The sequence below is a fragment of the Pseudoliparis swirei genome, chromosome 17 (genome assembly GCF_029220125.1).
Source record: "Pseudoliparis swirei isolate HS2019 ecotype Mariana Trench chromosome 17, NWPU_hadal_v1, whole genome shotgun sequence".
Classification (NCBI taxonomy): Eukaryota; Metazoa; Chordata; class Actinopteri; order Perciformes; family Liparidae; genus Pseudoliparis; species Pseudoliparis swirei.
The window spans coordinates 5,766,165-5,777,512 of record NC_079404.1 but is presented as its reverse complement, the minus strand read 5'-3'; positions in this window follow the sequence as shown (position 1 = coordinate 5,777,512).

The window sequence follows — 11,348 nt, the reverse complement described above, 5'->3', positions numbered from 1 at the left end:
CACCTCCAGAAGAAGGCTGACAGGCTGGTTACAGATATGATTGAGAAGTTTGAGAGTTTTAAAAGTTTTAGAGAGGAGGAGACTTTTTTACTTTAGTGGGTCTTGGTCTCTGTCAGTACTCTTTCATTTTCTCTTATTTTTTTTTTTTTCATGTATTGTATTTTATTTTTTTGTTGTTTGTTGTATTTATGTATTGTTAGTGTGACAACAATGGTTTTATTTGGTTTAGGGTGAGTTCAGTAAAATGATTTTTTACTTTTTTGGCTATATTAAAAATAAAATTTTATGTTTATTATACACATACAGAAAATTAATAAATACGATCTCCAGTCCAGCTGTCGTTTAGATTGTCAAAATAAAAATTTGGTTGGTGGGGGGTTGAGAGCTTTTTTAGCTCAGCTAGTTATTATTTTTTTTGTCCATTAGGGGTCTTTGTTTTCCCCTTGAATGTTACTTGCCATGGTTTTTGATGAGAATTGTTATTTTGTTGTTTGACACGCTGTGTTGTGTTCTTGAAATAAAGCTTTTTTTTTTTTTTATTCTAAAACCTCTCTTCTTCTCATTGTTGGTGATATGATATTTAAACCACGCAAAACGCCCCCCAAAAAAATGTCACCAGCCGCCACTGATCAAGAGCATTCACTGGCTCTTTTTCGGCTACTTCAACAAATGTAATTAAGTTAACTTGAGAAGGTGTTCAAACATTTTGAGAGATTACTATTCTGTAATATTTGAATGTCGGTGGGAAATGCTGTTCAAATAAATGAGAGAGGGAGAAACCACATACTAATATCCAGCCAGGATATACATTCCAACATAAACTAAACCATTGGTAATTAATGTGCTTTAATTTGCTCTACAGAATCAACAGCTTGTTGAAGAGTCAAAAAGATACTGGTTTCCTAGAGTGCACATCATATCTATTTATCAAATCAGAAGAGACCAACCAGCTCGCTAAACTTCAAGCATGTCTTATAGACATAAAAACATGCATGACCTGCAACTTCTTGATGTTAAACTCTGACAAAACTGAAGTTATTTTACTCGGCTCAGAACGCCTCAGGGATCAATTATCTGGTGATGTGGTTTCTGTAGACGGCCCTGGTATCCAACACCACTGTAAAGAATCTCGGCGGTATCTTTGACTCATCTTTTAACTCCCACGTGAAGCAAATGTCAAGGACTGCATTCTTTCATCGACGTAACATTTAAAAAATCAGGCACATCTGGTCTCAAAGCAATGCAGAGAAACTGGTTCACACATTTATTATTTCTAGAATAGATTACTGCAACTCCTTATTGTCCGTCTGTTCAAACAAGTATCTTAAATCCCTCCAGTTAATCCAGAATGCTGCAGCTTGTGTAGTCACAGAAATTATTTTTTTCCCTGTAAAAATTTGTTTGGGGTTATTCCTGACACGATGTGAGGCCCTGGGACAGGGATGTAATATGTGTACACATTTTAAAGCCCTCTGAGGATAATTTGTGATTGTGGGCTATACAAAATAAACTACATTGTCATTCTCAAACTGTAATCCTAGAGTTCTTCTCACCTCAAACTGATTGGAACGGATGTTTTCACTCAACCCGCTTTCTGTATCTGGGTCAAATTTGTTCCTTGTTGGAATTCTTTTCTTTCTGTCTTATAGCATACTGGTTTGTTGTCTTATTTTCGTTCCTTCTAGTTTGTATTGCCTAAGCCTTCTCCACCAGTTTTTATTCAGCTTTTTGAATGTTACAATATTATTATTATCATCAATGCCCGCCAAATGTTCCATTCCACCCGCCTGCATTTGGCTCTTCCTCAGAGTTGACACCCTCACATTAGTGACTATTTCTACTCCGAGAAAAGTTGTTGACGGGGGGGGTGCTAGTGACTATTTTTTTGCTCCATCCCAATGACCGGCGTCGGAGCTCTGCAGCGGAACAATCGATCGGCGTATTGAGCACCCCTGCATTCAAGCATTAAATAGCCGAGAGGTTTTTTCAGCGTGAGGAATTCGATGTGTGGCGGGAGTGCGTGAGATAAGACCGAAATGCGTGAGTCTCACGCTCAATGCGTGAGACTTGAGAGCCCTGCATTTCCCACAACTGCACCAAACGTCCGCCGACTTGCGTGCACGGTCCGCACGGTGAAGCATCTGTACCGGCGGTCCTTCGGCATCAACTTCATCAGAATCATCGCTATCGCTGTCACAATTAACTAAATGGGGATAGTCTGCTTTTAATGGTTCATACAAGTATCCAGTTGCTGAATCTGACAATCTTTCATCGTCCATATTTCGCCCGTTTTCTTTATTATTATCAAGTTCTCAGCATTTGTTTGCGAGCGCTCGACGTTGTTTACATTGGTTTCTGAACACATCCGCTGTGGTTGGCTGTCGATCTATCAACGATGTGACGTCACACCACCGGCGCCATATTCAAGCACCAGTGCAATGAAGCTTGTCGGAGTTGAGGGACTTTGAACAGCCTAAACTACGTATTGTTATTGAATACTGGACCGTCAGTGCATGAATAACCTTTAGAAACACATTATCTTTTGATCTGGCTACATATTCGCGATCTCAACAGATACCCTTTAACTGAATTCCTCTTTAGAGAAACGCTTTACTGCGTAACCACTTCCCCTGACGCTGCTCCTCAATTGTCGGGAGTGCAATTTATATATAACACGAAATAATACAAGTTTGGTAGATTTTTTACAACAATTTCATGTTCTTTTGCTGATCAAAAATAAGTAGATACTGAGAAGTCAACAAATACCATAATATATAGATTCATACATATATCAATAAGGTATGTATAAATGTACATTCCTCATTGGTGATTCTTATTAAACTTTCAATCATCTCAAATATTCCAGTATGTGGACCATATTCAATTCAATTCAATTCAGTTTATTTGTATAGCCCAATTTCACAAATTACAAATTTGTCTCGGAGTGCTTTACAATCTGTACACATAGACATCCCTGCCCCAAAACCTCACATCGGACCAGGAAAAACTCCCAAATAACCCTTCAGGGGGAAAAAAAGGGAAGAAACCTGGAGGAGAGCAACAGAGGAGGATCCCTCTCCTAGGATGGACAGATGCAATAGATGTACTGTGTACAGAAGGACAGATTTAGAGTTAAAATACATTCAATGAATATGACAGAGTGTATGAATAGTTCATAGTAGGCATATTCCACGATGGAGACCTCCACGATCCATCAGGCAGATGGCGGTGGGGAGGAGGAGGGCGGAGTCTCAACAGGACAGTGGCGTAGTCATGAGCAGGAATTCCACGACCCAGACGATCCATCAGGCAGATAGGATCTATGCCGTCTCATAGGGTCCGATGACCCCATGAGACGTAAAGTCAAAAGGACTTCCTGGGAGAAAGCAGAGTTAGTAACGTGTGATTGAGAGATGAAAATTCATCCTTAAGGAGAGGAAAAAGTGGAGATCGGTACACAGTGCATCCTAAAGCGTCCCCCGGCAGCTATAAGCCTATAGCAGCATATCAAGGGGCTGGACCAGGGCAAACCTGATTCAGCCCTAACTATAAGCTCTGTCAAAGAGGAAGGTCTTAAGTCTACTCTTAAACGAGGTGACTGTGTCTGCCTCCCGGACTGAAATTGGAAGCTGGTTCCATAAAAGAGGAGCTTGATAACTAAAGGCTCTGGCTCCCATTCTACTTTTTAAGACTCTAGGAACTACAAGTAGTCCCGCATTTAGTGAGCGTAGCTCTCTAGTGGGGCAATATGGTACGACAAGCTCCTTAAGATATGATGGAGCATCACCAATCAAGGCTTTGTAGGTTAAGAGAAGAATTTTAAAAGTGATTCTTGATTTTACTGGGAGCCAGTGCAGAGCAGCTAGTGCAGGAGTGATGTGATCTCTTTCTTAGTTTTAGTGAGAACACGAGCTGCAGCATTCTGGATCAACTGGAGGGACCTAAGAGATTTATTAGAGCAGCCTGCTAATAAGGAGTTGCAGTAATCCAGTCTCGAAGTAACGAACGTGAACCAATTTTTCTGCATCTTTTGAGACAAGATGTGCCTGATTTTGAAATATTACGTAGATGAAAGAATGCAGTCCTTGAGATTTGCTTTACGTGGGAGTTAAAGGACAAGTCCCGATCAAAGATAACGCCAAGATTCTTTACAGTGGTGTTGGATGCCAGGGCAATGCCGTCTACAGAATCCACATCACCAGATAATTGATCTCTGAGGTGCTCAGGGCCGATTAAAATTACTTCGGTTTTGTCTGAGTTTAACATCAAGAAGTTGCAGGTCATCCATGTTTTTATGTCTTTAAGACATGCTTGAATTTTACAGAGTTGGTTGCTCTCCTCTGGTTTTATCGATAAATATAGTTGAGTGTCATCTGCATAACAATGAAAGTTTATGGAGTGTTTCCTGATAATATTGCCCAAAGGAAGCATGTATAAGGTAAATAAAATTGGTCCAAGCACAGAACCTTGTGGAACTCCGTGATTAACGTTGGTGGTTATCGAGGCGTCATCGTTTACAAATACAAACTGAGATCGATCTGATAAATAGGATTTAAACCAAATTAGTGCCGTGCCTGAAATGCCAATCGACTGCTCCAGTCTCTGTAACAGGATGTCATGGTCAATGGTGTCGAATGCAGCACTAAGGTCTAACAAGACCAGGACAGAGAGGAGTCCTTTATCTGCTGCCATTAAGAGGTCATTTGTAATTTTCACCAGTGCCGTCTCGGTGCTGTGGTGTTTTCTAAATCCTGATTGAAATTTCTCAAATAAACTATTATGATGTAGAAAGTCGACAACTGATTTGCACCACTTTCTCAAGGATCTTGGAGAGGAAGGGAGGTTAGAGATCGGTCTGTAGTTAGCCAATACCTCTGGATCCAGAGTGGGCTTCTTCAGGAGAGGTTTAATAACAGCCACCTTGAAGGAGTGTGGTACGTGGCCTGTTAGCAGAGACACATTGATAATATCTAATAGAGAGCCGCCAATTAAAGGCAAAACGTCTTTAAGCAGCCTCGTCGGGATGGGGTCCAAGAGACAGGTAGACGTGTTCCAAGTAGAAACCGTTGAAAATAATTGGTCACGGTTGATAGGAGAAAATCCCTCCAAATATACACCAGGGCATACAGCGGTTTCCAAGGCCATGCCACTTGAGAACAGATTGGCACTGGTTATGGGCAAGAGATTATTAATCTTGTCCCTAATAGTTAAAATCTTTTCATTAAAGAAGTTCATAAAGTCATTACCACTAAGGTTTATAGGAATGCTCGGCTCCACAGAGCTGTGACTCTCTGTCAGCCTGGCTACAGTGCTGAAGAGAAACCTGGGGTTGTTTTTATTTTTTTCTATTATTGATGAGTAATAGGCTGCTCTGGCATTACGGAGGGCCTTCTTATATGTTTTAAGACTATCTCGCCAAACTAAGCGGGATTCTTCGAGATTAGTTGAACGCCATATGCTCAAGCTTTCGTGACGCTTGCTTCAGTTTGCGGGTCTGAGGGTTATACCAGGAGCAAACCTCCTCTTCCTCACTGTCTTCTTCTTCAGAGGGCTATCGAGTCCAGTGTCATTCTCAGAGAGCCTATGGCACTGTCAACAAGATGATCAATCTGGGACGGACTAAAGTTAGACCAGGAGTCCTCTGTTATATTGAGACGTGGTATCGAATCAAATACAGAAGGAATCGCTTCTTTAAATTTAGCTACAGCACTATCAGTTAGACATCTAGTGTAGAAACTTTTGACTAACGGAGTACACCCGGTAGTATAAATTCAAAAGTTATGAGGTTGTGGTCTGACAGAAGAGGATTCTGTGGGAAGACGTTCAAATGCTCAATGTCAACGCCATAAGTAAGAACAAGATCAAGCGTGTGGCCAAAGCTGTGAGTGGGTTTCTGTACTCTCTGACAGAAGCCAATCGAGTCCAACAAGGAGATGAATGCAGCACTAAGGCAATCATTATCAACATCCACATGGATATTAAAATCTCCAACAATAATAACTTTATCGGTTTTAAGAACCAAACTTGATATAAATTCTGAGAATTCAGATATAAACTCTGAATATGGACCTGGTGGCCGGTACAGAATCACAAATCTAATTGGCTGTAGTGTTTTCCAGGTTGGATGTGAAAGACTAAGAACAAGGCTTTCAAATGAGGTGTAGTGTAATTTTGGTTGAGGATTAATTAATAGGCTCGATTCAAAGATGGCTGCTACTCCACCTCCTCGACCGGTGCCTCGAGGAATGTGAGTATTAATATGACTTGGAGGAGTCGATTCATTCAGGCAGACATATTCTTCATGGCTCAGCCAGGTTTCAGTTAGGCAACATAAATCAATGTGATTATCTGATATTAAATCATTCAGTAACACAGCTTTAGATGACAGAGATCGAATATTTAGGAGACCACATTTAATAGACCTATTTTGTTGCACTGCTGAAATAATTGTGTTAACTTGTATAAGGTTATTGTGTACGACTCCTCTTCTGCTTACTTTTGATTTATTTAATTGAAGTGGCCGTGGGACAGACACAGTCTCTACTCTAAAGTCAAGGGTGGGTAACTGCTCGAATGGAAGAGCAGAGAAGGGTGTTAAACTACAACTCTGCTCCCGGTTCCTGATCTGAACCCTGGGTTGTCATAGATTAAGTCCAGTGATCAACTTGGTCATATTCGCAGAAATGAGACGCGCTCCGTCCAACGTGGGATGAATGCCGTCTCCTCATCAGATCAGGTTTTCCCCAGAAAGTCTTCCAGTTGTCTACGTAGCCCACATTATTCGCTGGGCACCACTTCGACAGCCAGCGGTTGAAAGACGACATTCGCCATACAATTCGTCTGTCTGCAAATTTGGGAGAGGGCCAGAGAAAATTACGGTGTCCGACAACGTCTTGGCATAAGCACACACCGATTCCACATTAATTTTAGTGAGTTCCGGCGGCGGGCTCGGCGTCATTACCACCGGCGTGTATTACAATCTGACTGTATCTCCGCTTATCCTTAGCCAGCAGCTTCAAACAAGACTCCGTCGCCCGCTCTGGGCGCCGGGAGGCACACGACTCTGGTCCGTGGCTTCGCTATTTTCACGTTCCTGACTATAGAGCTCCCGATAACCAGGGTGTGTTCCTCAGCGGGTGTGTCGCTGAGCAGCGAAAACTGGTTCGAAACGTGAAGTGGTTGGTGCACAGCGGGCTTCTGTGTAGACTTACGACTCCTGCGAACAGTTACCCAACCATCCGGCTGCACGGTTACCGCGGGCACAGCTAACAGCTGACTGTAGCTCCGCGCCGACTACGGGAGAGGGCGGGCTAACTAGCATAGCTGTCTGAGCTTCGATAGCGCGGAGCCGTGCATCTAACCCACTTAGACCTGCCTCCAACCTAGCAAATAAACTACACTTGTTGCATGTATCGTTATCATTAAGGGAGGCAGGGGGATAACTATACATGAGACACACTGAGCAAGAGGGAGCGGGAGGGAGAGAAGAAGAAGTCATGCTCGCTGTTGAGCTGGCAACCAAAGCTTACCGGAAGAGTGAGATGATGCGTTTTCCAGCTTACCTCCTCCATTCTTATAGCACAGGTAGGGGAATCTCCACACATTGCCCAGGCCCACCACATTGCCTGCTGCAGCCAGGATATATTCTCTTTTATTCCTCCACTGTTCCCTCTTTCTGGTCTCCATCTCTCTGTGTTCCCTCTTCAGTCCCCTGAACAGCTCTGACACCCGACAGAGCCGACTTTGCACTCGTCTTCAGACTGTTTGGCCCGAGGCCAAAGCAGGAGTGGTTTGAACAAGACATGACAACTCTCACTTGGAGGAATACTAAGAACAGGTTCAAATCCATATGTAAAACTAGAATGGGCACTCGGTAGAGCGCATACCTTCGCATATCACAAGATTTGGCATTGAATTATGAACATTTTGGCATTAGTTGCATGCCAATTGGACAAAAATGTATCGTGCTATGGTAAAAAAAGAGTTTGAACTTTCCATGACCTTGACCTTGACCTTTGACCCGATTGATCCCAAAATCTAATCAAATGGTCCCCGGATAATAACCAATCATCCCACCAAATTTCATGCGATTCAAGAACATTTTGACCTGTTCATGACCTTTGACCCGATCGATCCCAAAATCTAATCAACTGGTCCCCGGATAATAAACAATCATCCCACCAAATTTCATGCGATTCGGTTCAATACTTTTTGAGTTCTGCGAAAGATTTTGACCTGTTCATGACCTTTGACCTTTGACCCGATCGATCCCAAAATCCAATCAACTGGTCCCCGGATAACAAACAATCATCCCACCAAATTTCATGCGATTCGGTTCAATACTTTTTGAGTTTTGCGAATAACACGCATACAAATAAATAAATAAATACACGGCGATCAAAACATAACCTTCCGGCATTTTCAATGCGAAGGTAATTACACCATTTTGGAAAAGTTTAACAGGGAATGAAGAGAAGAAACCTTCGTGAGAGCAACAGAGGAGAATCCCTCTCCCCAGATGGACAGAAGCAATAGATGTCATGTGTACAGAATGAAGCATTTCAGAGTGAGATACAACACATTCAATGAGTATGACAGAGTGTAGAAATAGTTAGTAGCCACGATCCAAACGGGGAGGGGGGGGGGGGGGGCATGACAGGATGGTTGGCTCACCAATGCATTTATTGCAATTCAACTGAAAAAATGACAAGAAGTACAACCATTAAATGCAATTATTACGCAGGGATCTAGTGTATGTGAAGATTTGCATCTCAAATACACTATAATGCCATTTAATTTCCCATTCTGCACATTATGGTACAATACATTTAACAACAAAAATCTGCATCGTAAACTGATGTTTATTCTCTGACCATTAGGGGAAATTACTGTCTTTATTTGGTCTTTGAAACCCAATGCTGCAAATATTACTACCTCCATGTCCTGTGAAAGTGATTGTTGATCAGATATGTGTTTATTGCTGCATTCACAAGACCCTCAACTCTTTAGACCCCTAATCCAAATGCGATCAGGATTACACATCTAGTGAGACACACACAAGTCCAACCTGTTTGTCACAGTGACAGGCCCAAGGACAGTTACCTGCAGCCAGGGCCAGAGTAGGACCACTTTCACCATGCTAGTGGAAATTGGATAAATGAAGCAACAGTTCAGCTCTTACCATCCTGTAGTTTAAAAAAAATGTTATACCATGGTTCAACAAATAATGTCAAGTTTTAATAATAATCAATTTATGATGAGAAGTTAACACAAAATATTCCACTGTTCCACAAGGATAGGTTAATAAATTAACAAAAGCAGAAATAGATAAAGACTTATTTTCTGATTTGACATCTGTGAAGCATTTGCTAAACTTGTGTAATATGTAAATAAAGTTTATCAATACAATTTTTGTATTATGATAGTCTGAATATTATATATAAAAGCATCGCTGAATATGTACATTTGCTGTTGTCAAAATGTGTCGGTGTTGTGTGGCTGTAGCCTTGAGAAAAAGCATCGCTGAACATGTTTAGAAGTGTTAATACCCGCCCAAGATAACCTGTTGTTTCAGATTCCCTCGACCAAACTGTTTCCTGCACACATAAGAGATGTAACACAATGGATCAAGAACTAAATTACCTGTTGTGTTGCAACTAACAACAGGTGGCGTAGCACATTGTCTGCATGTCGCTGAGTGCATTTTAATTTTGCGCGAAAGATATCGAAACCAGGTCGGTGCGATCTTTTTATATATAGTTTTACTAAAATGTATTTCTTCATATGTGCTTGTGATGCAGTGCTCACTTAAACAATCGTAATCGCTGCAATGGATATGAACTCTGGCTTGAAGATCTTGTTGTGGCTGGATTTCTTCTTGCTGCATTCTGATTAATCTCTTACCCTGATGCATATAAACTTGATTTTCTCTCCTATCTGACTGCTGGTGAGACGCCAGAGGATACTCACACACTGGACCTCAGTAATCAAACACCCACAAGACACAGAGACCCCATGAGACGTGAAGTCAAAAGGACTCCGGGGAGAAAGCAGAGTTAGTAACGTGTGATTGAGAGATGAAAATTCATCCTTAAGGAGAGAAAAAAGAGGAGATAGGTGCTAAGTTCATCCTAAATGTCCCCCGGCAGCTATAAGCCTATAGCAGCATATCAAGGGGCTGGACCAGGTGAACCTGATTCAGCCCTAACTATAAGCTCTGTCGAAGAAGAAAGTCTTCAGTCGACTCTTAAATGAGGTGACTGTGTCTGCCTCCCGGACTAATAACCCGCCACTTACTAAAAATGAAAGCATTGGTCTGATCGTTGTGGGGTGTGGTGCTGTCGTAATTACCGTGAGAAGTTCCACTGCAATAGATCTAGTTGGAGCTTCTAGTTTTCGTTCAAGAAATTTCATTTTTTTTTTTTTCCTTTAATTTAACCGAACTTCATATTTATCTTTTGGTTAAAGATTGGTGGCAAACGTGTGTACTGGTATTGTAGGCCGTCTAAAGTAAATGCAAACAAATATTGTGAATTTGGGTGCTAGGAGACACTGAAAAATTCAGAACATTTGTTGCTTTTAGGTCATGAGTCAATAAGCCATTTGTTGGAGTCATGTTTTGGCCCGGGATAAAGAAGAGTATTACACGGACTACAATCAGTTCTAACGCACTTCTGTCAAGTAGGGTGTCTACAGGAATAAACAAGTTAAGACTTTTTAATACCACGTCTAACTGCAGGCAACAAGTACACACTATTGGGTGGTAGGTTCAATAGTGCGTTTCCAGCCGCACACCTCTCTCTGAAACCTTCTTGAAGAAGCGGGGACCACGGACCGGCTCCTTCTTCTCTCCTTCACCTCCCTCCTCCCTCCATAGACCGCTGCCTTGTACGCCCACTGTTGCGGATACAAGACCGAGTTATAGGCAGCAGTGCGGGCGTTCACCTTTTTGGAAGACCTAACTTTTACGTGGGACGATAGATGTCCGCTTAAGCGTTGCTATGGCTCATTGCTACGTCCATAAAACTCGCTGGCGTCACTGGAACTGAAGTCAATCAGGACCTGCCCCCCCCCCCCTGCCCCTCCACCCAGCCCCCCGACACCGCCCGCCCCGCCCACACAGGAAGCAGCTGTGAAGAAGACGGACGCTTCAGCCTGAACGAGACATAATAATTCTTTCATTTGTCACATGGAATACTGTATGTTCATGTAGACTGTGTACAGTATTTAGATTGTTATCTCCTGATTTTAATGAATACATTTACCACAACATCTAAATATGTCTTTTTATTAAAAACTACTGGGTCAGCAAACACTGTTATGATGTTCACATTGGGTTATAAATCAAC